At 42.3% G+C, this 22,045-nt stretch overlaps 2 long non-coding RNA genes across 5 annotated transcripts in view; one reads left to right on the forward strand and one right to left on the reverse strand.

Annotated features, from left to right (window-relative positions):
* The window catches only part of LOC134350878 (uncharacterized), a 66,970-nt gene extending 64,318 nt beyond the window's left edge, over window positions 1–2,652 (reverse strand). For all 3 annotated transcript variants that reach the window (XR_010019026.1, XR_010019025.1, XR_010019024.1), the window contains exon 1: window positions 2,514–2,652. This is a non-coding gene — a long non-coding RNA (uncharacterized LOC134350878). The remainder of the gene's footprint in view (window positions 1–2,513) is intronic.
* Window positions 2,653–2,789: 137 nt separating this feature from the next.
* Window positions 2,790–22,045, forward strand: part of LOC134350877 (uncharacterized) — an 80,241-nt gene continuing 60,985 nt past the window's right edge. For both annotated transcript variants that reach the window (XR_010019023.1, XR_010019022.1), the window contains exon 1: window positions 2,790–2,912. This is a non-coding gene — a long non-coding RNA (uncharacterized LOC134350877). The remainder of the gene's footprint in view (window positions 2,913–22,045) is intronic.

Consider the following 22,045-nt stretch of genomic DNA (forward strand, 5'->3'; position numbering starts at 1 on the left):
CATAAATCCCCAATGGTTGGGAGAGAGGCTCCCCCCTGAGGCCAATAATGGGATCATCCCCTTCACATGCATCCATAATTTAGTTTAAGTAATGATTAATATCTACATGTATTTATGAATGTATTAATGTTAATGTATGGAACATAAGTAACAAGAGCATTTTAAATAGTGACACTGAATGCGTGTTTTCCCCTTTACATTTGACCTTCCAAAGTGCAACACCTCACACTTGCCCAGATTAAACTCCACCTGCTATTTCTCCACACATAACTGTAACTGATCTGTACCTCACCGTATCCTCTTACAACTCCATCACACTGCCCACAACTCCCCCAATCTTTGTGTCATCTCTAAACTTATTAATCCAAGCCGTGTTCAAGTGTATTTCCATCCACGTCACATATATCATACACAGTATATCACAATCACGAACATATATTTCTAGAGGTCATCCAAATACCTTCTTGCACCAGTGTGTCAGCTGGGACAGGAGTGAGATATAATCCATTACTGGCCATGCATGGTGACAGAATAACTAAAGACATTCATATCTGACAGACTAATAAACTCTCAGAGCACAGACATAACTTCAGCTTATCCTGGAATCCAATATAAATAAAATGCACTGTGTGCTCTGTTCCCCTTTGGTTCTTTGCGTTATTTATATCCTCCTCTCACTTCAAATGCTGTGGTGCTTAATCAGACAGCCTTTTGTTGAACTGCTGTGCTCAGACAAGTCACAAGGGAAAACTGGCCAAAGAATTCAGTTGGGATATAAAATAAGCCACAGGCAGAGTGAGGAGGAGAGGCTGAGGGGCCAGAGCTGGGAGCTGGGGGCAGTCAAGTGATGAGAGAGGCCAGGCAGGAACTTAATCCTGAAGTGAGATTTTCAAATCATAGAGCTCAGCACATCAGGAAACTAGCCCCTTCCCCGACTCCACCTTTTTTGCTCTTTTTCCATTCCTCACTCAGGTTACCCTCTCACCCTTTCTCCTCTTCATATCTTCCTCTGGTTCCACTTCTCCTTCCCTTTCTTCCATAGACCACTGTCCTCGCCTAAAATGATTCCTTTTTCCAGTCTTCAGCCTCTCAGCTGGATTCACCTGCCAGCATATACTCCTTCCCCACCCCCACCTTCTTCACCTGGCTTCTTTGCCTTCCTTTCTAGTCTTGATAACTGTTCATTCCCCTCCATAGACGCTGCCTGACCTGCTGTGCTTGTCCAGCATTTTGTGTTTCCTGGATTTCTCCAAAGGTATTGACCAAAACATGAAGGGCTACAGGCGCTGGAGGGGGCACAGAGAAGGAGAGGGATGTAGGGGCCACGAGGGGTTACAGAGACAGGGAGAGGTATAGTGGACAGAGGTGATTACAGAAATGAGTAGGTTTGTAAGGATCAGAGAAGCTTACATAGATGCCAAGGTGGCAGGATAAATAAAGATACTCAACGGTTTTATATCCGACAGTTCAATAACTCTCAAGGCAAGGACAGAAAGGGGTGTAGAGGCCAGAGGGTGTTCACAATTGGAGAGGTATATAGGGATCAAAAGGGGTTGCAAACACAGGGCTGGTTAGAAGCAGGAGGTTTGGGGTGATTCTAGAAGTTGTTTATATTGCTGCATCCTGCATTGCCTGAGCTGAGAACAGGATGGGATGGAGCTCAGAGCAGTGCCCATCTATCATTTGGTTAATCATCCACAACACCGCGGGGGGGGGGGGGGGTGCCTCCCGAAACGTGATGGGCACTGAATCTCATATAGAGAGATGTAATGAGATGGGCCAGCTAGACTAAATATGAGTGACTCCATCAACCTGACTGACAGAAAACACAAGAGAGGAACAGGCCCTTCAATCCATCATGTCCATGTCATTTTTATTATCTGTTAATATCATTGCATTACTATTGTTTTGTTTAGTTGCATACATGTGCACTATTGAATGACAATAAACTTGAACGTACTGTGGAGAGCATTCTAACAGGTTCCATTGCTGTCTGACATAGGGAGCCACTGCACAGGATTGAAATCAGCTGCAGAAAGTTGTAAACGCAGTCAGCTCTATCATGGACTATAGCCTCCCCAAGACTCTTCAAGGGGCAATGCCTCAAAAAGGTGGTTTTAATCACTGAGGGCTTCCATCACCCAGGACATGCCCTATTCTCAATGCTATCATCAGGGGAGGAGATACAGCAGCCTGTAATTAAAATTGTATTATTATGTATTGGAACGTACTGCTGTGGCATAACAAAAAAGAATCATGATGGGTGATATTAAACCTGATTCTGATATTCCACTAGCACAGCAGGGCATCTTGGTTGGCATAGAACTGTTAGGCCTAGAGGTCTCTTTCTGTGCTGTCTTTCTCATGTGTTTTCTCTGCAATGCTCCCTGATTCACTCACAAAGTGCTGGAGCAATTCAGCATGTCAGGCAGCATTTACGGAAGGAAATTAACAGTCAGATCTCGGGCAAATACCTTCCTCGGGATGGTAAAGGAACGGAAATCTTGCCTGACCTGCCGAGTCTTGTGAGTGTTGCTCCTGATTTACAGCATCCGCATGATCTCTTGTGTCTCTGTACCAGATACACCGATGCTGCCGAAGCTATGGGGCCGCTCCTGGAGATCTCCCAAAGGTGAGAGTGGGGAGACCTCCCACCACTCCTCCTGGACACCAGAGGGTGCTATTGAAGGACCTCGCAGTTCTGGCAATCCGGTTCGCCTGCATGTCGCCGACGGTCGCCATCTACCCGGAAGGAGGGTGAATCCGCCGCTGTCGACGCCCGGGGGGTGCAGGTCTGAGGTAAATGAGGTACTCGTTCGGTTGTCCGAAGCGGCCCCAATTTTCGCCGTCTTCCACACACCAACATCGCCATCGGTCCCGCTCACATACGACGTTTTACGTCATAACGTTGGGTACGTATTATAATTCGTGGACATTCGGCCCTGCATACTTTTACTACTCCATTCTGCAATCGACTGTGTCAGCACCACTTTTCTACTTACAGTTTGGCTTGGATTTATTATCGGTCTTTCTGAACGTTAAGTTTATTATCTTGCGGGCAAAGTACAGTGCAAAAATTTATCGGTTACAACATCAATGAAAAACCTCACGGAATAAGGATGCAGTGATGTGTTCATGCGCCATGTGGAAATTTGATGGTTTATTATTGTTACATGTAGCGATAAAAAAAAGAAACTGACAACCATATATTTAATTGCATCACATAATGGACATTGGCAGTCTGTTCAGGCGCAGAAAGTTCTGTTCCTACATGTAACACACATAAAAATTGCTGGTTAATGCAGCAGGCCAGGCAGCATCTCTTGGAAGACAGTACCTCTTTCTAGAAATGCCGCCTGGCCTGCTGCGTTCACCAGCAACTTTTATGTGTGTTGCTTGAAATTCCAGCATCTGCAGATTTCCTCGTGTTTGTGTTCCTACATGTAGTTGCTGCATTGAGCCCTTTGTAATAAAATTGCCTTTTTTCTCATAAAATTATGTATAGTTCATGTTTACTCTTTTTTATTCGTAGATGCTATGTCTTTGATGTTCGGTGCCTGATGGTACGGCAATACTTCATTGCACCTCTGCATACTGATGCATTCTCCTGAAAATACACTTGAATTTCATATTGACATTGTACATTCATGTAGAATAGGGGAAAGCAAGCACAGAACACAGAATACGGTGTTAAAATAGAAATAGTGTGCAGTGCAGATTGGCAATGAGGTACATGGACCATAATGAAGTAGATTGTGAGGTCGATAGTCTCTCTTACTGTAATGGGAATTGTTTTTGATTATTCTGGCTGCCTTACTGAGGCAGCAATAAGTATAAACAAAGTCCACAGAGGAGAGGGTTGTTGTGTTTTTACCTATTCCAGTAATATTTTAGTAATATTGTAAATATATTTTTGAGCATTCTTTGTAAAAAGTACCTGACTGGCATATGACATCACGCCACATGTGTAAAAACAAAACTAGAGCACACACGTTATTCTGCTCTTTTTTTTTTCAATTCATTGTATGCTTTGGAGTCACACGATATAACAAGGCTGGTTGGCGTGATGTGCTAAGCTGGATGGCAGAGGGGAAGAAGCTGTTTCTGAATTGTTGAATCATTCCCAAATGCACTCCATGTACAGAAGTGCAGCCAACTCTAAAATTGCCCTGAACTTGCTCCAAAGCGCAGAACACGGAAGAGTTCAGCACAGGACCAGGCTCTTAGCCCATGATATTGTGCCAAACAAATGAAACAAATCCATATAAAACATCATTCTTCTGCTGACACAATGTCCATTTCCCTCCATTCCCTGCACATTTATGCATCTGTCTCATGGCCTCTTCATCAACTGTATTGTATCCACCTCCACCATGCTTTCCAGAGTCCCACCATTCTGTGTAAAAACCTTGCCCTGCACGTCTTTGAATTTTACCCTTCCCCTTAAATGCATGCCCTCTGATAATAAACATCTTGACTCTGTTTACTTATATAAGGTGTGTGTAGATGATATTGATATATTTTTGTATAGGAGCAATGCATCTGTTTTACATTTGCATTGTATTCTTTGCTGTGCATTTGTTATGTTAACTAGTCACATGGATGCGGACGTGGTCAAAGGGAAGGGCTTAGTTACGTATTTTTGCTTTATTCTGGGCAGTTTAGAGCTGGGGATGTCCCCATGTCATTTCTTTTGTTGACCACTTAACTTTATTTAAGTCTACTTAAATACATTTCATATTGTTCATTTCAGTTTAATTGCTTCAAGATTGTATGTTTTGTTAGTTGCTCATTAACGATTGACTGCATTTCTTTGGCATTTTTGAAACATTATTATTGGATTGATCAGCAGGTGCTCTATAGAGGATAATTTTCCTTGTGGTCTCTTGCAGCGGCATTGGTTTGTTCGAGCTCCACTACATTATGTTTGTAATGTACTATGTTGCTGCTGTAAAATGCTGATTTTTACCCTGGGTGTGCATGCCCATGATAATAAATCCAAACTCATGGGTCTCTGAGACAGAATATACAACAATGAAACAGGCCCTTTGGCCCAACTCATCCTTACTGACCAAGATGCTCAGCTATGCTAGTTTCATTTGCCCGCATTTAGCCCTTATGCCCTCTAAACCTTTCCTATCCATGTACCTGCCCAAGTGTCTTTTCAGATGTTATTAATGTACCTGCATCAACCACTTCCCTCAGAAGCTCATTCCGTCACTCTCTGGGAACAAGTTACCCCTCAGTCCTCTTTAAATCTTTCACCCATATGCTGCAGTCACACAAACCCACAATAGGGTCTTCAGCCCATCAATTTCATGCTGAGCTGCAAACCTATTAATACCAACTGAGAGGAATGAGTTAAATTAGCCAAAGGTCATTTTCTGGTTCTTCCTAAGTATGTGCAGTAGTATATAACACAAAATGGTGGTTGTAAGACAAAATGCTGTCAGCTTGAATTGTGTAATGGCTTGAATATCTGAATGGTTATTCATCCTTGAGTTGAGACGCTGGTGATAAATATTTTCTTGCTTGCAGACCTGCTGTGTCTGTTTCGAAGTTATGCTCTTAGACTGAAGGTCACGAGAGTTAAGAAGGTACAGACTGGACAGAGCACTGGGTATTGGAAATGTACCAGGATAAAAGTTATGTTATATTTTTGAGGGATGTAAAAATGGAGCACCCTCTTGGTGCAAATGGGGATGTATTCTAAGGCTGGGCCGTGACGAGAGAGAAAGAGAGAGGATGAGGGAAAAATTGCTGAAGGTCACCTGTGGTTCCCTTCCGCAGTATAGGGTAGCTTGGAGATTATTTTGTCTCTTTTACTGTTTCACTAATTATTGTTTCTATTGTTCTGCATTTTATGACTTGTATTATTCCAGTATTCACATATAACCTTGAATGCATGTACAATGCCTTCCTATTTTCTGCTTGCTGCTGAATAACAAGGTATAAATTTACAAAAATATTCTTGTTACAGCAACTCAGATATATTAATACTAATTTTATTTTTCCCATTTATCCATCAATTTCCTTGCAGATTCTACCCCTCACTCACATACTGAGGGGCAATTTAGAGCGGCCATTCAACCCACTCACCTTGCACGTCATTGGGATGTAGGAGGGAACTGGAGCACCCAGGGAAAATCTAAGTGTTCCCAGGGAGAACATGCGGATGCCACACCTACAGCTCCTGAGGTCGGGATCAACTCTGAGTCACTGAGGCTGGGAGGCTCAACAAATGAGCCATCACACTCCCTGGTCAGAGATTCTTCCTCTGTTAAAGGAAGTTCTGTCTCATGTTAGTTTAGACCAGGTGGTATTTAATCAGTCTCATTTCTGACTGACCCTGGTCAGAATGTGGATCAGGATGCATGGGACATGGCCATTCAGCCCAGAATGTCCACGCTGACCAATATCAAAATTGAATTTAAACCTGACCCTGTAAGTACAATATGTTACCAATAAATATATTCCTAGTATTCTTACTAGATGTTCCTGCGCTGACCCATTGAATATGCCCTGGTACTGTACCAGGGTGCTTCTCAGCTGGCTTGGTAAATATATTCCTGGTATCCCACCTGGGAATACCTGAGGTGACCCATTGAGTATGTCCCTGGTACACCACCAGGGTGTACTGAGCTAACATTGCTGAAAGAGTTTAATAAAAAAAATGTTGCCCTATCATTTGAAATTTCTTTTCTATTTGTAATTCAATCATCATTTGAAATTTTGATTTTATTCTATTTCTTTATTCTAATGTGAATGCGTGCTAGAAAATGAATCTTAATGTAGTGAATGGTGACCTTGATAATAAATTTACTTTGACTTTTACTTTTCACTGATATATATTCTCGCTGACCTCACTGATTAAAGTATTGGGTCTTTATTCTTTGGAGCGTAGAGGGTTGAGGGGGGACTTGATAGAGGTATTTAAAATTATGAGGGGGATAGGTAGAGTTGATGTGGATAGGCTTTTTCCATTGAGAATGGGGAGATTCAAACAAGAGGACATGAGTTGTGAGTTAAAGGGCAAAAGTTTAGGGGTAACATGAGGGGGAACTTCTTTACTCAGAAAGTGGTAACTGTGTGGAACGAGCTTCCAGCAGAAGTGGTTGAGGCAGGTTCGATGTTGTCATTTAAAGTTAAATTGGATAGCTGTATGGACAGGAAAGGAATGGAGGGTTATGGGCTGAGTGCAGGTCGGTGGGACTAGGTGAAAGTAAGAGTTCAGCATGGACTAGAAGGGCCAAGACGGCCTGTTTCCGTGCTATAATTGTTATATGATTATATGAAAAATTGAAATCATTGACACGAGTGCAGAAGGCGAGTGGGTGTTCAACGCTGTCTACCAGAGCTGTTGCCGGAGTAGGGTGTCTGCATGTGACAGTCTCTCTCCTTCTCTCTCACTACTCCTGAAGGAAGAGTCCTGCATTCAAAAGGTTGCTCTCTCTCTCTCTCTTGCTTCCTCAATGTGGTTTGTAGAGTGGACTCTGTAATTCACGTTATGATCTGTTTCTGCTTTCTGGTCACTCCTTTCTTTGTTGCTATTTTGGGCAGCTTTGATTTGGTTGGCCTGCACATACCAAATGACACTGCTAGATTGAACTGAAATGAATATGGCTGAAGTCTTTTGGTTTTGTGTTTTATATTCTCCCTTTCTTGCTTGTTTTTTGTTTGCCGTTGGCGCAATTTTTTTTGCATATGCGGTGTAGGTGTTTGATGTTTTTCTTTGAATAGGTTCCAAGGTTTTCTTTGTTTTGGGGCTGTCTGGGAGGCAAATCTCAGGGTTGTATATTCTGTATATACTTTGATAATAATTGTATATTGAATCTTTGAATCTTGAATCGCTCTGCTTAGAAGTCATACAGAGCAAAGAATATTACCTTGCTGCTTCAGTTAATCCCTTCATACTGTTGTGATCAGTGGCTAAAGAAGAGTGAAAGATTATGGGGAATAAAATAATACCATGGATCGAAGCCAGAAGCATATTGGAAGTCTGGAAGTTAAAGCCTGGGGACTTGAGGCCCAGAGGCCTGTCCTGTCCTGCGGTTGATACTGAATCTCAGTCTGCCTCAAGTCTCACACCACCAGGTTCAGGATCAGTTATGACCCCTCAACCATCAGGCTCTTGGATCAGTCACCCCAAAACTGAACTGATTCCCCAACCCATGGACTCACTTTTAAGGGCTCTACAGTTTGTGTTCTAGATTTTTATTATTTATTTATCTTTATTTCTTTTCTCTTTTTATTTGCACAGTTTATTGTATGTTGCACATTGGTTGTTCATCGTCTCTGTTGTGTGCACTTTTTCATTGATTCTATTGTGTTTCTTTCTATTTATTATGAATGTCCACTAGAAAATGCATCTCAGGGTAGTATAGATTCTCTTCTGGAGAGTCTTTGCAGATAGGGACACCTAAGGGGTTTAGATATGTAGTTTCTTCAAAGTAGAGACAGCTCAACAGGATGCTGCAGGAAGCTTTCGGTGCACTGGTGTTCATCCGTTAGGGCATAGGTTTTAGGAGTTAGGTTGTTGAGTTACAACTCAGGGAGTTGTCAGGGAGACTGTTCTCGGACAATGGATGCAGTTCTGGTCAGACTGCTATGCAATGGTGTGATTAAACTGGAGCAGGTCCAGAAAAGCTTCATGAGGTTGCTACCAGGATGGGAGAGTTGGAATTATAAAGAGAGGCTGGACAGTCTAGGATTGATTCCCCTGAAGCAAAGGACACTGAAGGGTGACTTTAGAGGTTTATAAAGTCATGAGAGATGTAAATAATGGAATGGTGATCATCTTTTCCCTTGAGTTAGAGAATCCAAAAGAAGAGGGTACAGCTTTAACATGAGAGATGAAAGAAGATCTAAGGAGCAGTTTTTCTGACGCAGAGGATGGTGGGTATATGGAACGAGTTACCAGTGGAAGGAGTGGAGGTGGGTACAATTATTATGTTTAAAAGACATTTACACAGTACATAGATATGAAAAGTTGAGTGGGTTATGGCCAAATTTTACTAGTTCAAGCAAATGTCTTGGTTGGCATGGACAAGTCAGGCCAAAGAACCTGTTTCTGTGCCATTTAACTCTGTGACCCTATTTCATAAAAGTTCATCTCTGTTGTGTTCCGCCCTCCGCCATAACTGCCTCTTTCTGGGGTGTTGCTGCCTCATGAGGTCATATTCATGGAGAAGCCAGTGCTTTAAAACCCCAGTCTTAAAGGAGCCAGAGGTCCTGAGCCAGTCCTACTCAAGGGAACTGATATGGAAAGGACCTTAGTATTAACATAGCAGAAGATCTGTCTTGGGTCCAGCATATAAGTGTATTCACAAAGAAGGCACAACAGCACTTCTACCTTCTTTGAGGTTTGCATAGATTTGACATGTTACTAAAAACTTTCATAGATGCACACTGAAGAATATCCTAACTGGATGCATCATGGCCTGGTATGGAAAAGGCAATACCCAGGAATGGAAAAGACTACAGAAAGTGATGAATACAGACCAGTCCATCACAGGCAAAGTCCTCCCCACTATCGAGCACATTTACAAAGAGTGCGACCACAGAAGGCAGCATCCATCATCAAAAACACCCATTTTTCAGACCATGCTCACTTCTGCTACCAGACAGGAGGTACAGAAGCCTTTGCTCCTGCACCACGAGTTCAGAAACAAGTTTTATGCTTCAATCATCAGGCTCCAGAACCTCCTTGGATAACTACACTCACCAGAACTCTCAACTGATTCTATGACCGACAGACTCACTTTCAATGATTCTTTACAACTCGTGTTGTCAGTATTAGTTTTTATATGCAGTTTGTTGTCATTTGCACATTGACTTTGTCTATCAAAGTTCAGAGTACATTTAATATCAAAGAATGAATATTGTATGCAACTTTGAAATTTGTGTTTTGCAGGCAACCACAATAAAAAGAATCACATTAGAACGCATTAAAAAACACATGCACGGCAAAGACCGTCAAACACCTAATGTGTGAAAAAAAGAACAAATTGTGCAAACAATAAGAAAGTAAACAATTAATACATAAAACAGTAACAAGAGTCCCCGAAACCGTGTCCACAGCCACAAAGCCAGTTCAATGCTGAGCTGAGGCGAGCGGCAATGGTTGAGGGCCATAGCTGCAGAGACATTTCAATTCTGAAGTACTTTGATCAAATCGTGCAAATATTAAAAAAACACAAAAGTTCATCGAAAGTGAACTGCAGAGTCCCCGAAAGTGAGGCCACAGCTGAGGAGCCTTTTTAGAGCTGAAGAAGAAGAATTTCAGGAGGTATATTGTGTACATTCCTCTGACATTAAATTGTACCTAGTGACCTATTGAAACTCGTCTCAGAGCCCAGTAGCTGCAGGCCACAGATACAGAACCCATTCAACACTGAGGCAAGGGGATGTAACTTCTTTTTGTAAATTCCAGTGTAGTCTTTACTTTTCTTGTAAATGCCTGCAAGCAAGTGAATCTCAAGGTTGTACATGATAGCATGTATGCAGTTTGATAATAAATTCACTTTGACTTTGAGCGTTGAACAGAAAACCTGCCGCTGGTTCTATGGGGAAAAATCAGTTGGCTAATGGCTGGAAGGCCCAGCCGGGTAGTGTTAGGGAGACGCGTTGACAGGGTCACTCCACTGAGTACTGTGTGCATCATGTTCTCTGAATGGAAGTTGATGCGTTCAATTCACATGGGAATCTCAATCTGCAGGAAGGCAGGGAAGGAGTTAAACCTGGATCAGTTCCCTTTTGACCCAAGGACTGGTACTAGTCACATGCCTGGAGAGGGGAAGCAGAGGGAGTCACAAACTGGGATTGTCAGGAAAAGGAAAACACAGTTGTCAGCAGTGTAAATCAACAGATCTGGTGCGCTTGTTGAAATTTTTCTTCAAGTCCTGTAGCACAGCAGCTGGTATCAAAAAAGTTCTTTTGTTAACCACACCCTGTATGCAGTTGTGTTCATTGGCCAGCCTGGGTCTTTATTCATAGAAAAGCAGGAGAATGAGGGATGACTTGCTGGAGGTATTTGAAATTATGAGAGGCAGAAGTAGATCAGATGGTTCCATTTTGTTCCCCAGGGTAACAGAGTCCAAGATGAAGCAGTATAGGATTAGGGATGGAGGGGAAGTACTTAAAACGAACCTCAGAGGCAACTTCTTCATGCAGTGGATAGTCCTGCTAGAGGAAGTGATTGAAGTAGGTGCAATAGTATGACTAAAAATGCAGTTGGATAGGTCCATTTGGAGGGATGGATCTCAGAGGGATATGAGCTGAATGTGGGTAATTGGGACTAACTGGTGGAGTACCGCGGTCAGCATGGACTGATTGGGCTGAAGGGCCTGTATCCATGCTGTTCTGCTCTGACTTTACACTGAAGCAGGTGGAGGTACCGAAGAGGGAAAGGATCAGATTCCCAAGGTGGTTATTGGAAAAGGATCAGACAAGGGTTAACAGATGGGTCAGGTTTATTCAGAGAAAGCTGAGTAATGTGCCTTCAGTAGTGTGGAATATGCGATTAGAAACAGACCCTTCAGCCCATTTCCTCTTAGCTGCCCTGATCCATCCACTGACACTAATCCTGGATTTCACTTCTACTACACGTGTCCACCAGAGCACCCCCACCACACCCACACACTGGGGGTGGTGGCAGTTTATTGCAGCCAATGAACATGGAGACGCGCATACACACACACACACACACACACACACACACATAAAATGTCGCTGTCTCTCTCACACACACACACACACACACATGAATACAGATGCACACATACTCTCACAGACACAGTGTCTCACACACACACGGAAACACACAGGGTCTCATATACACACACAGAGGGTCTCTCATGCACACACATACGATGTCTCTCTCACACACACACACACACACACACACGGAGTGTCTCGTGCGCACGCATACACACACACACACACACACACACACACACACACACACACGCATGCTGGGAGACAATGGCTCCATCAGCACACATTTCCCTCTGTGAGGAAGGAAAGAAGCAGAGTTTGTTAGTGTAGGAGTCACCAAGAAATGAAGTAGGGAGTTTGGAAGGAACTCCCTTACCTCTGAAGTGTTTAGGATGCAGGACCCCTGTGTCCTACCCAGAGAGAGGAAGGGTGAACAACACAGGAAGAAGTAAATCAAACTGCTGGGGGAACGCAGCAAGTCAGGCATGATATATGGAGGCAGAGAGATGGCATTGTAACTGAGATCTGCTAGCTTTCAGAGCAGCCTGGGAAATGGGGTCTTGATGGATTTCCGAAGAACATGGGAAATGTCACCCCCAGAGTCAGATACTGAGTGTTCAAATGGTCCTGGAGTGAATATTACTACACAGCCAAAGTAACAAGATCGATACTATAGTGTGTGCAAATTGTCTTCATAAATGCACTGATTCTGAATGCTGGTCAAATGTGATTCACAGATTTGTTTTCTAAGCTCACAGATGATTCAGTAAGGTCAGGAAGAGTTTTCTTTCACTTGGAAAACGCCCGGACGCTTGTGTGGCCTCAGCACTTTAACTCTGCTGACATTGTAGCAATGTAGAACTCAGTGCCAGAAGCACAGCTAATGCTTTTGTTATCTGTCAGAAAGAACACAAGGCACAGCTTATCAGTCAGAGCCAGCCTGCTGCAGGAGACTGGGTGTGAGTGAAATGTGACAAGGTGGGGAGAGACAACTTTACACTGGGCAAGTTCTCAGGGAATTAGAATGCATCTCATAGTGAATTTGCAGTTGTTAGCAGTCATTTTAAGAAGACTAGAACATAGGATGTCTCACTGGGAAATTTATAGGAGTTTGTTGGTGGGGGAGGGGGATATATAGATACAGTGCCTATAAAATGCATTCACCACCCCGCCCCGGAAGTTTTCATGTTTCATTGTTTTGCATCATTGAATCACAATGGATTTAATTTACTTTTCTGACACTGATCAACAGAAAAAGACTCTCATGTCAAAGTGAAAACAGATCTCTACAAAGTGATCTAAATTAATTACAGGTATAAAACAAAATCATTGATTGCATAAGTATTCAGCACCTTCAAGTCACTATTTATTGATGCACCTTTGGCAGCAATTGAAGCCTCGAGTCTGTGTGGATAGGTCAATATCAGCTTTGCACATCTGGACACTGCAATTTTTCCCTGTTTGTCTTTACATAACCACTCAGGCTGTCAGATTGCATGAGGATTGTGAGTGAACTCCTCTTTTCAAGTCCAGCCACAAATCCACAATTGGTTTGAGGTCTGGACTCTACCTCGGATATTCCAGGATTTCCCTGTACTTTGCTGCATTAATTTTACCCTCTACCTTCACAAACCTTCCAGGGCTTGCTGTACTGGAGCATCTCCACAGCAGGATGCAGACACCGCCATGTTTCATGGTAAGGATAGTGTGTTTTTGATGATGTGCGTTTATTGGCTTACACCAAACATAGTGTTTAGTAAGATAGTCAAAAAGCCCAATTTTGGTTTCATCAGATCATAGAACCAACTAACTTCAGAGTCTCCCACATGCCTCCTGGCAAACTCTAGCTGAGATTTCATGTGAGATTTTTTCAACAGTGATTTTCTCTTTGCCAATCTTTCATAAAGCTGTGACAGGTGAAGCACCCAGACAACAGTTGTTGGATGCACAGTCTCTCCTATCTCAGCCACTGAAGCTTATAACTCCTACAGAGTTATCATAGGTCTCCTTCACTAGTCCTCTTCTTGCATGATCACTCAGTTTTTGAGGACAGCCTGCTCTGGGCAGATTTACAGCTGTGCCATGTTCTTTCCATTTCTTGATGATGGACTGAACTGTACTGGAAAGGATATTCAGCGGCTTAGAAATTTACTTGTATCCCTCTCCTGGTGTGCTTTTCAATAATCATTTTGCTTGGAGTGTTCTTTTGTCTTCACGGTGTAGTTCTTGCTAGGACACTGGCTATACAGCATTTGGACCTTCCAGATACAGGGTTTTTTTTACTACAGTAAATTGAAACACCTTGACTGCATACAGTTCTCCAAAAACATTTCCATTTAACTAACTTTGTGACTTCTAACACCAGTTGGCTGCACCAGTAATAATTTGGTGTGTCATATTAAGGGGGGGGGGTTAATAATTATGTAATTAGTTATTTTGTGTTTTATATTTGTAATTAATTTAGATAATTTTGTAGAGATCTGTTTTCACTTTGACACAATAGAGTCTTTTTTTCTGTTCGTCAGGGTCAAACTATATCAACTTGATTCGATGCTGTTAAACAGTAAAACATGAAAACATCCAAGGGAGGTGAATATGTTTTATAGGCACTGTAGCTAGAGGAAGGTAGTGTTGAAGCAGGAAGTCTACAGAAGGACTTGGACAGATTAGGAGAATAGGTAAAGAAGTGGCAGATGGAATACAGTGTTGGGACATGTATGGTCATGCACTTTGGTAGAAGGAATAAAGGCATAGACTATTTTCTAAATGGGAGAAAAATTCTGAAATCAGAGGTGCAAAGGGACTTGGAATTACTTGTGTAGTATTCCCTAAAGGTTAACTTGCATGTTGAGCCTGGCGTAGGGAAAGCAATTACAATTTTAGCATTCAATTCAAGAGGACTAGAATATAAAAGCAAGAATGTAATGCTGAGTCTTTATACAGCATTCGTCAGGCTGTACTTGGGGTATTGTAAGCAGGTTTGGGCACCTGATCTAAAAATGGACGTGCTGATGTCGGAGAGTGTCCAGAGGTTTACAAAAATGATCTTGGAAATAAAAAGATTAATTAATGTGGAGTGTTCATGTCTCTGGCCAGTACTCAATAGAGTTCAGAAGGATTGGATTCAGGGTGTTGAGGGATGTGACTGAATTCCAGTGAGCACTGAAAGACCTGGATAAAGTGAATGCGGAGAGAATGTTTCCATCAGTTGGACAGCCAGACAACCAGAGGGCACAGCCTCAGAATAGAGGCACACCTCATTAGAATAGAGGTGAGAAGGAATTTCTTTATCCAGAGAGTGATGAACCTGTGGAATTCATTGCCAGAGACAGCTGAGGAGGCTGAGTGATTGGGTACATTTAAAGCAGAGATTGATTGGTTTTTCATTTGCAGGGGACTATATATTGCGTGGAGAAGGGTGGAAAATAGGGTTCTGAAAAGAAATCAGTCATGATTGAATGTGGGACCAGACTCCATAGGCTAAATGGCCTAATTCTATTCCTATATCTTGTCTTGGATCTTAAAATTTAGCATAATTCCACCCTGTTTTTCCCTGATGGAAAAATTCATACAGTCAAAACAGAAAATGCTAGGAATACTCAGCAGGATGGACAAACTTGTTTTTTTTTCTGCCATAACACAGGCTGAGGGGAAACCAGATCATTTATAAGATTACGATTGTCACAGAAAAACACACAATCAATCTTTTTTTTGCCTAGTGTTGCATTAATGGTGAGAGGGGATATGTTCAAATAGATGTGTGGGGCAAGTATTTTTTAACATAGAGTGGTGGGTCCCTGGAACATTCTGTCAGGGGTGGTGGTGGTGGTAAATATGATAGATGAACTTCAGAGGCTCTGTGATAGACACATGGATGTGCAGAGAATGGAGTGTTATGGACATTGTGTAGGCAGATAGAATTAGTGTACCTTGGCATTTAATTACTAGGCACCACCTTGTGCATTGAGAGGTCTGATCTTGTGCTGGACGGTTCTTTTCCATATATCTATGGGAGTGTCTCATTATCAATATGAAAGTTGGCAATGGGTTTATTTGGTGATTGTTCATTAAGTTCAGAGCATAGATCCACTAGTGTTTACAACAACTAATCTGGTTCCCCAGGGATGGGCATTGTGCAGAAGACCCAAATGATGGGTCGCTATGTTTGTTCACACTTCACATCCCAACAATCTACACAGCCTTCCGGCAGATATCGCCTTTGATAGGTGCATCCTACCACCATAGCACCACCGGAGACAGGAACTTTGTATCCTGAACTCCACTCCAGGAATTAATGGCCTCTATGCACCCCGCAGAAGTTGAAATGGAGTGATTTCTGGAACAGGCAAATGGATAAGTGATGGAGGAAGGTGTCTTCCAAAAGTTGGGTATTTTCTTGATATCTGTGGGAAGAGATTCTTCCAGTAGGACGGAAAGTCAAATTCAGCCACACCCTGCAGTTTAATTTCCACAGGAATGTGCATTGTTCCGCATTGCCTCTTGGGGAAACATTTGTTCCCTTCAGGCTCATAAGATCCACAGTCACACACAGCATTAGCATAAAATGCTGTATCAACTCAGCAGGTCAGGCAGTATCTGTGGAGAGGAATAAACAATTGACATTTCAGTACCAGAACTTTCATTGGGACTGGAAAGGGAGGGGGGAGTGGTGCAAAAAGCCAGATGAAGAAGTTGGGGTAAATAAGAGGGTGGTATATAAGTTGAGAGATGAATGTAGAAACCAGATGAGGGGATGATGGTACTATGGGGAGGAGGGTAAAAAGGAATTATATGAGAAGTTGGCAGTGATTGGTTGAATAGGGCTGATGGGGGAGGACAATGGACCATGAAATAAAGGGAGGAGGTAGCAAACCCAAGGGAGGTGATGAGCAGGTTATGAGGGTGAGAAGATGAAGAGAGGAATGAGAGATTAACCAGAATGAGGAAGGTAGAAGAGAGAAATGGGGGAGAAGGGGAATAAAAAAAAGACGGAGTGATTACTGGAAGTCAAAGAATATGATGGTCGTGCCATCTCCTTTCTTACATCATCCTCTCCCCTTCACCCGCTTCTCATCCCCATCACCTGTGGCCACCAATCACCTGCCATTTTTGTATCCTCCCTCCTTTTTCTGGCTGGTTCCCCCTTCCTTTCCAGTCCTGATGAATGGCCTCGTCCGGAAACGTTAACTGGTTATTCTGCTCCGCAGATGCTCCATGACCTGCTGAGTTCCTCCAGCATTGTAAAAGTGTTGCTCTAGATTTTCAGCATTTGTAGAATAGCTCAGTCGCATAGCAGCGAGACAAGCTCTTGGCCCAGTTGGTCCTTGCTGGCCAAGGTACTCACCTGAGCTAATCCCATTTACCCATATTTGACCACATCCCTCTGAACTTTTCTTCTCCATGAATCAGTGCAAATATCATTTAAATGTAGAAATTTTTCCTGCCGCAACAAATTTCTGCCCTATTGATTAATGCTACTTTAACCATCCAGTACTGAATGAGCCTTTCATTTCATTCCTCTACTAATTCTTTGAGAGTATAACAATATGACTAGTTGGCACTGCAATGGAATTTCATGTGTTCTATCTTCTAAAAGTTGCGTAGAATTTACATTTAATTTATGTTTGTTTTATTTTATTGTAAAGCTGCTTATTTTATGCAATGTGCCTGTGACGCTGCTGGCAGTAAATTTTTCATTTCACTTGTGCATCGCGTATTTGTAGAAATGATCTTAAACTTTGATTTTGACTTCCAAAGATCGTTTCTTTCACTCTCACGTCCTTACACATTGTCTTAACCCTGCAAATACTGTACCTCCTTCCAATCTGCCCAATTTTCTTATGCAAGTTAATGCTACATCATCTCTAAGATGATGCACGGTGGATAGTGTAACAGTTAGCGTAACACTTTACAGCACCAGGGATCGCAACTGGCTTTCAGTTACTACTGTAGTCTATAAGAAGTATGTATATTCTCACTGTTACCACCCAGGTTTCTTCTGGGTGCTCGATTTCCTCCAACATGCCAAAAGAAATATTGTTCAGGGTTACTCAGTTGTGGGCAGGCTATGTTGGCCCCAGAAGTCTGGTGACATTAGTGGGCTGCTCCCAGCACGTCCTTGGACTATTGCTCATTATTGCAAATGACACAATTTCATTGTATGTTTTGAAGTTTCAATGTATGTGTAACAAATTTAACATAGGAGATGTATTTTTTATTCCTTCTGGTTCTCCCTTTCTATGAGAAATCAGAACCCACAACTGCAGTTAACCTAATGAAAAACTTTACTTCCATGGGGGTTGCACTAGCCTGTGAACACACGGTGTCAGCCGCTACACTCGTAGAGTTACTTTATCCAGACTGGGTCAGTCTGAGGGAATAATGCCAGGTAAATGATCTCAAAATCAAACAGTTTATCTTGCACGAGGCTAGCTATTGCCAGGATTTGTCTTGTGAAATACTCGATTATGTTGTGTACACAAGTGCATCAAATGCCCCAACCCAGTCACTAAATTACAAGCTCTCTGGCCCTAGAATAATTGGAGCAAACTGACTTGTTCTCAAAGTGCACCTAAGTAACGAACAGAGTACAAATGACCTTTCTGGTCACATATAAATTTTGCTGGATGTCTCCTCCTGTCATGGCAAAGACGAGAGCAGGAGTTCCCAATCTAAGATCCACGGACCCCTTGTTTAATGGTATTGGTCCAATGCATAACAAAGGTTGTGCACCCCTGACCTAGAGGCTTACAAAATAAGGGGTTTGTTTCAGAGTAAGATGGACAAGAAGATATATGCCTCTTGTCCCAGGCTGTTTGGAACTTCCCACTCCAAAGCCAAAGACTGGAATGTGGTGAAGGGTAATGTTTGTGGATTATAGGAGAGTCAATGATTCAGAGACTGGGGAGAAAGATTTGGCCAGCGAATGAAGACCAGGCTCAAAAGGCTTTTAGAGCAGTGGAGGAATACAGCATGAACACAGGCCCTTCCACCCAACAAGTTCATGCCAACCAGGGTGCTCACCCAACCAGTCCCAATTTCCCGTGTTTGGTCCATATACTTCCAAGCCCTGTCCCTCCCAGTACCTACCTAAGTGCTTCATAAATGATACTCTTGTACCCACCTCCACCAATTCATCTGGCAACTTATCGATATACTTACCAATGTGCGCAGAAGGTTTACCCTCAGATCCCTTTTAAATCTTTTACCTCCCACCTTAAACATATGCCCTTGATTTTTGACTCCCTTACCCTGGGGAAAAGATTGTTACTGTCCATCATATCTATGCCACTCATAATTTTAAACACTTATATGTGGTTATCCCTCTTTGTTTTACATTATACTGGATAAAAAAAGAGCTAGCCTGGTCAACCTCTCCATATATAACTGTCTGCCTAGTCCTGGTAATATCCTTGTAAATCTTCTTTGCACTCTTTCCAGTTTAAATACATCTTTATGATATCTAGGTATTCAGAATTTTGCACAGTACTCCAAGTGTGGCATCAACAATGACTTGTATATCTACAAGATAATATCACAGCTCTTGAGTCATAAAGAAGTAGAGCACAGACACAGGCCCTCCGGCCAATCTAGTTCATGGCAAAACCATTTAAACTGCCTTCTTCCATTGACCTATACTGGGACCATAGCCCTCCATTTCCCTCCTATCCATGTACCTATCCAGACTTCTCTTAAGCATTAAAATCAAGCTCACGTGTGCTGGAAGCTTATTCCACACTCTCATGATGCTCTGAGTGAAGAGTTTCCCCTCATGTTCCTCTTAAACTTCTCACCGTTCACCCTTAAGCCATGACTTCTGGTTGAGTCCCACCCAACTTCAGTGGAAAAAGCCTGCTTGTATTTCACCTGTCTAGACCCCTCATAATTTTGTATACCTCTATCAAATCTCCGCCCAACCTTCGATATTCGAAGGAATAACGTCCTAACTTATTCCATCTTCCCTTGTAACTCAGATCCTCCAGACCTAGCAACATCCTTTCAGATTTGTTCTGCACTCTTTCAAGCTTGTTTGCATCTTTCCTGCAGGTAGTTAACCAAATCTGCACACATTACACCAAGTTAGACCTCACCAAGATCTGATACAACTTCAACATAACATCCCATCTTCTCTATTCAGTACATTGATTTATGAAGGCCAATGTGCCAAAAAAAACCTTTACAACACTATCTACCTGTGATGCCAATTTCAATGAATTATGGACCTGTATTTCTAAATCACTTTCTTCTACCACACTACTCAGTGTCCTATCATTCACTGTGTTAGACCTACCCTGCATCATCCTGCTGAAGTGTAAATCCTCACACTTGTCTGCATTAAATTCCACCTGCCATTTTCCAGCTGATTTTTCCAGCTGATGCAGATCCCTATGTAAGCCATGACAGCCTTCCTCACTATCCACTACATCCCCAATCTCGGCGTCATATTCAAATTTGCTGATCCAGTTAACCACATTATCATGCAGATCGAGACCAGCCTAATAAAGGCCTTTATCACCATTTTGTCTACCACTGACACCACTTTTGATAAACTCTGTGCTTGTATTCCTCGGTTCCTCTATTTCAATGCGCACCTTTCTGCCCTATTATTCAGAATATACATCCTAGTGTGGGCTAACTTTCCATAATGTATCACAACTTCTGTTCTTGTGTTCTGAAGAAAGGTCATTGGGAGATAGAGTACATCTTTCTACCTTTTCTTGTTTCCATACTATCACAGTGCAGGTGATCAAATGATCTGCGTTGATTTTAGGCAAATAAAAGTTTTTAACTCTCCATTGACCAATAAAGCATTATGGCACAGAAATTGGCATTTGGCCCAACTGGACTTGGTCTTCTGACTGGTCCTATCTAACCGAACCTGGACCATAACCCTCCACGTCCCTAACCAAACCTCTCTCACTCTAAGTGTTAGAACTGATTTATAGCACTTGCACTGGCAGCTCATTTCACACTCACATCACCCAGTGAGTGAAGAGATTACTCCTTATGTTTCTCTAGAATACTTAACTTTAAACCCTACATCTATGAGCACTGGTTCCAATCTCACACAATCTGACAGAAAAATGCCTGGAAGCAGTCACTCTCTCTGTACCCTCATAATTATGGAAACTCCTATGAAATTACCCCTCATTATTTTCCAGTGGAGGACATTCTAACTTATTCAACCGTTGCTGATAACTCAGGTCCCCAAGTCCCAGCAACATCCTTGTAATTTTGAACTTATTGATATCTTTTCTGCAGGTACATTACCAGAACTGCACACAATATTACAGCAGTGCTCAGGCAGGACAGATTAGAGGGCTTGTCTACTGAGTCCTTATGGGTGGAGCTGAGAAACAGGAAAAGTATGGCCACATTAGTGGGATTGTATTACAGACCACACAATAGTCAACGAGAATTGGAAGAGCAAATCTGCAGGGAGATAGCAGGCAACTGCAGGAAACATAAAGTTGTAGTGGTAGGGGATTTTAATTTTCCATATATTGACTGGGACTCCCATACTGTTAGGGGTCTAGATGGTTTAGAGTTTGTAAAGTGTGTTCAGGAAAGTTTTCTAAATCAATATATAGAGGGACCAACTAGAGGGGATGCAATATTGGATCTCCTATTAGGAAACGAGTTAGGACAAGTGACAGAAGTCTGTGTAGGGGAGCACTTTGGTTCCAGTGATCATAACACCATTAGTTTCAACTTGATCATGGACAAGGTTAGATCTGGTCCTAGGGTTGAGGTTCTTAACTGGAAGAAGGCCAAATTTGAAGAAATGAGAAAGGATCTAAAAAGCGTGGATTGGGACAGGTTGTTCTCTGGCAAGGATGTGATCGGTAGGTGGGAAGCCTTCAAAGGAGACAATTTGAGAGTGCAGAATTTGTATGTTCCTGTCAGGATTAAAGGCAAAGTGAATAGGAATAAGGAACCTTGGTTCTCAAGGGATTTTGCAACTCTGATAAAGAAGAAGAGGGAGTTGTATGAAATGTATAGGAAGCAGGGAGTAAATAAGGTGCTTGAGGAGTATAAGAAAATACTTAAGAAATAAATCAGGAGGGCTGAAAGAAGACATGAGGTTGCCTTGGCAGTCAAAGTGAAGGATAATCCAAAGAGCTTTTACAGGTATATTAAGATCAAAAGGATTGTAAGGGATAAAATTGGTCCTCTTGAAGATCAGAGTGGTCGGCTATGTGTGGAACCAAAGGAAATGGGGGAGATCTTAAAAAGGTTTTTGTGCGTCTGTATTTACTAATGAAACTGGCATGAAGTCTATGGAATTAGGGGAAACAAGTAGTTAGATCATGGAAACTGTACAGATTGA

This window comes from Mobula hypostoma, chromosome 8 (genome assembly GCF_963921235.1).
Source record: "Mobula hypostoma chromosome 8, sMobHyp1.1, whole genome shotgun sequence".
NCBI classification, from domain to species: Eukaryota; Metazoa; Chordata; class Chondrichthyes; order Myliobatiformes; family Myliobatidae; genus Mobula; species Mobula hypostoma.